Here is a 6,733-nt window from a genome sequence, read left to right on the forward strand (position 1 = left end):
CGGCGCCGCCGAGAACAGGAAGCCCATTGTATGCTGTGTTCTGTTGCTCAGTTACAGAAAGTAACACGTGACTGATCTTCACTGAATATTTAGGATACGTTTTCAGAACAACATTTTCAACAGCTGGATGTGTTTTTCTAAACATCCATTCTGTTTCCTAACCACTCAGAGATGGATGGATAGATGGATGGATGGATGGATAGATATAAACTGATATCACATCAGGTCTGTCAGTGATGCTACAAACAGCGATCAGCCTGCGTCTGCGTCATCGCTTCTTAAAGTCTGAATGTTTTCACTCTTCTTCCTCAAGCTCACTTCACGTTTGTACAAACGGCCGAGATGCAGCGAAAAAGCTTCGTTTCACAAACACTCATTAACGCTCACGTCATCGGAGGCCATGTCCACACAGACGTGGCTGAAGCTACACTGGGCAGACTGAAGCTGCAGATCCACCACAGTGCCTTTGAGCCAGTCAGTCAGTCAATACTGTGGCTGCTGAACCGCAGCCAGTCATCAACCAGTCTGATGACTGTAATGAGCTGATGAGCCTGTTCCTCCTCCCAGACTGCTCATCATCTGTGAGTCATCAGCTCTTTGAGGCGGTGGTGTGTTATTGTCTGCTGAGACGGAGTGTGGCAGCAGTAATTACTGGTGTTTAAACAGACGCTGACTCGTTAACCTGCGGGGCGGAGCTGCTGAGCTGACGGAGAAACACTCATTACAGGTTTAACTGAAGCTCAGCAACATCACACACACACACACACACACAGGTCAGAGGTCACATCAGCTGTAGTCTCCAGAGCTTTGATTTTATTAATATCTCTCATTTGAAAACTCCAGTCTGTTCTTCAGTGTTTCTGTTTCTGCTGTTCTGTTATTGAACACTGAGCGTGTTGCTGAATCCTTCTCGCTGCTCTCGTCTGTTAGACTGACAGAAAATATTCAGTTGTGACTTCTGATCTGAGGAAAATATGAAAACTCCAGATTTGAATCCGGTCAAGTTGGAGAAGAAGAAAATAAAATGATATAAATGTAAATCTGCAGCCGGCAGTGACCCGATGTCTGCTGGACCAGAACCTCCTCCTGAGCCCACTGCACCGTGATCACACACACACACACACACACACACACACACACACACACACACACACACACACACACACACACACACACCTGACCACCTCCAGCCTCTCCGTCTGTCCGTCTGAACTGGTCGAACCGTGATGAGGACTGTAGAGAGGCAGCTGCCCGGGAGGCGCAGCCGCTCCGACAGGTGACGAAGACGTGAAAGTGAAGAGGAGGAACATCGCAGTAACGAGCAGCTGAGACCTTCATCCTCCTCATCCTCCTGATGACCATAAGAACAAACATCTGCCTGTTAATCATTAGAGCACTACATCTGATCTGTGCTTCAGCCCTTTGAAGAGAAGAAGTCAGATGTTCCCCGTGGCTCCGGCTGCTGCACCGGGTGTGTTCAGGCTCAGTTCTGATCCAGGTTGTCTTGTCTTTTCTCAGAGTGGACCCGATCAGGCAGTGATTCAGAATATTAACCACCTCGTCACGCAGAACACATGAAGTCCTGTCTGTCTGCAGGGTTCAGACCCAACAGATGAGAAAAAACATCTTTTAGTGGCTGAATAATCGTTTTTAGGGAAACTTGTTTTTTTTCTAAACTTCTTTATTGAGATTTTTATAGTCACTCAAACATTTAGATAAAAAAATAGAATAAATGAAATCACAGCAGTGTATAACTGACAGACAGTTCAGAGTCATGATGTTTGCATACAGTCCGTGTCTGGCTGCACTCGTCTTTCTGTTTTTACAACATATGTCCGTCTCTCTGAGAGAGCTGGACGGGCCGTCGGGTCCACGGGCCATCAGAGGGTGGGTCCAAACTTCTCCACAACAATGTGATGATCCTCCAGGCTTGTAGAGTCCAAAGTCGATAAGCAGCGACTACAAGAACACTTCTTGACTTGTCTCTGGTGATCTACAGCAGGGCTGACCCGGCCTGTGATACTACGTCTGTTGCCATGGTAATCAGGTCCAAATGGGTGTTCAGCTGCGACCCAAGAACTCAGATTATCCACCTGCATGACATTTATTATCATCAGTTGTTGTTAGACAAGGAGATTGAAGCTTGCTGGTTTTGTGGGACGGCGCCATGGGGCCGCATTACAACGAGGCGATCTACCGCAGCAGAACCATGCGTAACCCCGTTCATGGACCCGGCTCGCTGTCCGGATGCTGACAGAGTGCTGCAGACCGGTGGCGTGCAGATACTCCCCGCCGTGAGCTGTAACGGTCTCAGAGCGCTCCAGGAGCAGAAGGAGCACACTGCAGGACTTCCGCAGGTTTAACTTTAGACTGCAGCGAGGTCCGGCCCACATGGAGACAGCTGGTACCATACAGGTCCGGTACCATAAAGGTCCGGTCCCAGTGTGGCAGGAGACTTTAGCTTCTTTTTTTTTTTTTTGTAATATATTTTATTGATTTTACAAAAAACAAACAACGAACCATTTTTCCAATATCTGGCTATGAAGGGACAACAAACACACGAGGGGGAAGTCTGGGGATTTATTTATTCAGAAAGTGAGCGGTGCCTTGCAGTCTGTGTGATATCATGAACTGGCTCTCTGCCAGTCTGATACCTACAGCAGGAGGAACGGCTTTGTTTTGAGTTAAAGGTTGTAAAGCTGCCAGTGTGCTTGAGTTTAGCTTCTTTACTAAGTAACCCTGGTGATAAAACATGCAGTCATGATGCTCGGGCCTGTTTGAGTCCACGTGGACCAGGAAGAAGCGACAGTTCTGATTGGTTGAAGGTCATTTTAGTATCGCTCGTTGATTCGTTCGTATTTAACTTCAGATTCAGATTCATGATTTATGATTTATTGTCCCTGAGGGGAAATTCATTTTCACAGTTCTGTTCCAGACAGAAACCAGCACACGTGCAGCACCATAAAGATACATACATGTACAGATAAACCAAAAAGACCACGACATCTTCCAACATCATCAGCTTGATCATGAAACGAATCCTGACCTGCAGATGGTGATTGAATTGATCCGCTCTGACTGACATCAGTAGAGTGGCTGCAGAAGCGGATCAATACATGGTTCAGTATTTGTTCTGTGGTGTATTGAGGATGAAGAGCTGCTCTGTTACCTGAGCGACCCGCTGAACGCTGCGGCGCCGTCCTGCAGGAACATATTGGACCCGGTGGGGGGGACAGGAAGGAGAAAACAAACACACCCAAAGTGCTGACACCACAGTATGACTCACACCTCCCCGACCAGCACCAGAAACACGAGCTCAGGAAGAGAATGAGTCAGAATCAGAGAAATCTAAATGAACATGTCTTATAATGTGTCTCTGAGTTCAGCTCAGATCTCTGGACACAACACGTTGTTTTAAAGATGATACCTGATGAGATGACGTTCCTCACCTGTAGCCCGGACTCACCTGTAGTTCAGACTCACCTGTAGCTCACCTGTAGTTCGGACTCACCTGTAGCCCCGACTCACCTGTAGCCCCGACTCACCTGTAGTTCAGACTCACCTGTAGCCCCGACTCACCTGTAGTTCAGACTCACCTGTAGTTCGGACTCACCTGTAGTTCAGACTCACCTGTAGTTCAGACTCACCTGTAGTTCAGACTCACCTGTAGGCCGGACTCACCTGTAGTTCGGACTCACCTGTAGTTCAGACTCACCTGTAGTTCAGACTCACCTGTAGTTCAGACTCACCTGTAGTTCAGACTCACCTGTAGTTCAGACTCACCTGTAGTTCAGACTCACCTGTAGTTCGGACTCACCTGTAGTTCGGACTCACCTGTAGTTCAGACTCACCTGTAGTTCAGACTCACCTGTAGGCCGGACTCACCTGTAGTTCAGACTCACCTGTAGGCCGGACTCACCTGTAGTTCAGACTCACCTGTAGTTCAGACTCACAAGTAGTTCGGACTCACCTGTAGTTCGGACTCACCTGTAGTTCAGACTCACCTGTAGGCCGGACTCACCTGTAGTTCAGACTCACCTGTAGGCCGGACTCACCTGTAGGCCGGACTCACCTGTAGTTCAGACTCACCTGTAGGCCGGACTCACCTGTAGTTCAGACTCACCTGTAGTTCAGACTCACCTGTAGTTCAGACTCACCTGTAGTTCGGACTCACCTGTAGTTCAGACTCACCTGTAGCCCCGACTCACCTGTAGCCCCGACTCACCTGTAGTTCAGACTCACCTGTAGCCCCGACTCACCTGTAGTTCGGACTCACCTGTAGTTCGGACAGATAATATACATTTTGTAGGACTGGGCTGATTATTTCGTGTCTCCCTCTTCTGAGACACAATTTTAAGCATCCAATCATTGTTTTTATTGGGTTTATAACTGAGAATGGTGGAACATAAAGATGTAAACCTGTAAACGCCTTCACACCTTCAACCAACAGTCCAAATCCCGAAGACACTCACTTCACATGGACAAACTAAACCGGTCCGCCCTCCGTGCCTCGGGCCGGTCCGCCCTCCGTCCCTGAGACCGGTCCGCCCTCCGTGCCTCGGACCGGTCCGCCCTCCGTCCCTGAGACCGGTCCGCCCTCCGTGCCTCGGGCCGGTCCGCCCTCCGTCCCTGAGACCGGTCCGCCCTCCGTGCCTCGGACCGGTCCGCCCTCCGTCCCTGAGACCGGTCCGCCCTCCGTGCCTCGGACCGGTCCGCCCTCCGTGCCTCGGACCGGTCCGCCCTCCGTGCCTCGGACCGGTCCGCCCTCCGTGCCTCCGACCGGCTCTTATTAAACCCCCCCTTATAAATAAAGACATGAAACATTCCTGCCTGTCTGGATTCCAGCCGCTCAGCAGGAGGACGTGAGGATTTAAATCCAGTAACCTGAAGTCAAAGAGTCAAAGTCAACACGTCAGTGATGTCACATCCATTCTTCATGAGAAAGAATCAGAACCGGCCTCAGTTAGTGATCCTGTTAGAAAACATCTGGCGCCTCCACAACCTGCTGTCACAGCTGCTTTAAGTCCTCTGACATCACAAGTGTGAGAAAGGATTGTTTGATATTTGCTTGTAGAATCTGATCTGAGGTCAGGAAACATTTCTCTTGTGTAGCGCAGGTACATCAGGTCATGTCAGGTGGTTTGTGGAGCCTGAGGTCTCGTTCATACCTGCTGTCCTGCTCAGCTGGTTTGGAGCAGAAGTGGAAGTAACAGAGTACAAATACTCAGTTACTCTCCTTCAGTACATGTTTCCTGTCTGTGTACTCTGAGTATCTGTGTGACTTCTCCTCTCTACACCTGAACTTTCTCCTCCTCACAGCTTCAGAACAGCCTCGTTACTTTAGTTTGATGCATCTGAGGTGAATTCTGGATTCTTGTTATTTCCCAGCATCAGCAGACTGATGTGGACCAATCAGAGCACATCACGCACGGCAGACGCAGCGAGACGAGACAAAGACGTAAAAGCCGTAAGAAGGCGTAAACAGACAGAGAGGGAGACTGGAATGTGGAGAAAAGGCGTGTTAGTGTCTCGTATCTGCAGAGAGTTTCTGATTTTCTCTCTTTGTTGCTGCTCGGGACGCTTTACCAACCCAACATGTGTCTATTTGACGTCCTGGGAATGAGACTCAACAATCAACTGTCTTTGTGGTGCGTTCAGGAACAGCTGGGACAAATCCTACTGATTCTACCTTTAACTTTAATAGTCTTTGAATTCTATTAATATGACGTGAGCTTCAGTTAGCTTTGAGCACAAATGTCCTTCAGAGGGAGACTTTTTACTCTGATACTCTGAGTACATGTCAGAGCCTGTAATCTATTACTTTACTGGAGTACACAAGCTGAGTCAGCACTTCTGCCAGAGTCCACGAGAAGCAGTGAAGTCAGACTGAGCCGTCGGTTCCTGTTGCTGTCAGAGGATTAATGATGATCTCTGGCATAAAAAGGTCTGAAACAGGAAACGTGTAAAGCACACACACGCACACACACACACACGCACACACACGCACGCACGCACACGCACATGCACACACACACGCACACACGCACACTTTCTCTCAGCATCACTCTCACTTTGACACACTCCAACATTCTCTCACAATCGTCTTCGTCACAGAGTCCAGATGGTTTCCTGAAGCAGATGGAGAGAGTGACGAACACAGTTTGACACACACACACACACACACACACACACCACACACACACACACACACACACACACACACACACACACACACACACACACAGTCAAGTCTCACACACACTTGTGCAAATGCTCAGGCCTCAAAACTTGCTCTCTGATTGGCCGGCTGTGTCCTCCGGTCAGTGGCGGTCGTGCAGCTGTGCCGACAGGTGATTGGCCGTTAGCCCGGCTGATGTAAACGCGTCACATTGAGCCTTTTGGTGGCGTCGCAGCCGCTGGACGGAGCAGCCGCTGCAGCTCGGACACACTCCAGTCCATCTGGGTTTTTGAAGATTTTGATGTTGAACTTTGAACCGTGTGTCTGTACGTCCTGCTGGAAGATTTGAAGCATTTGGTTTCTTTTTCTAAGATAGTTTTCTTGATTTGGTCGACTGTTCATCTGGCTTTAAATTCCTCCTCACAACAGAAACGTTGTTGGCTCTGTATTGAGGACTTCTCAGACACTTACATCTGGTATTTTTCTTTGTCTGCTCTGACTGCTGAGACTGTGGTCGGATCTTAGAGGTGATGTTTGCTGAAGGAGAATAGTTCT

This window comes from Sparus aurata, chromosome 15, assembly GCF_900880675.1.
Source record: "Sparus aurata chromosome 15, fSpaAur1.1, whole genome shotgun sequence".
In the NCBI taxonomy this organism is placed as follows: Eukaryota; Metazoa; Chordata; class Actinopteri; order Spariformes; family Sparidae; genus Sparus; species Sparus aurata.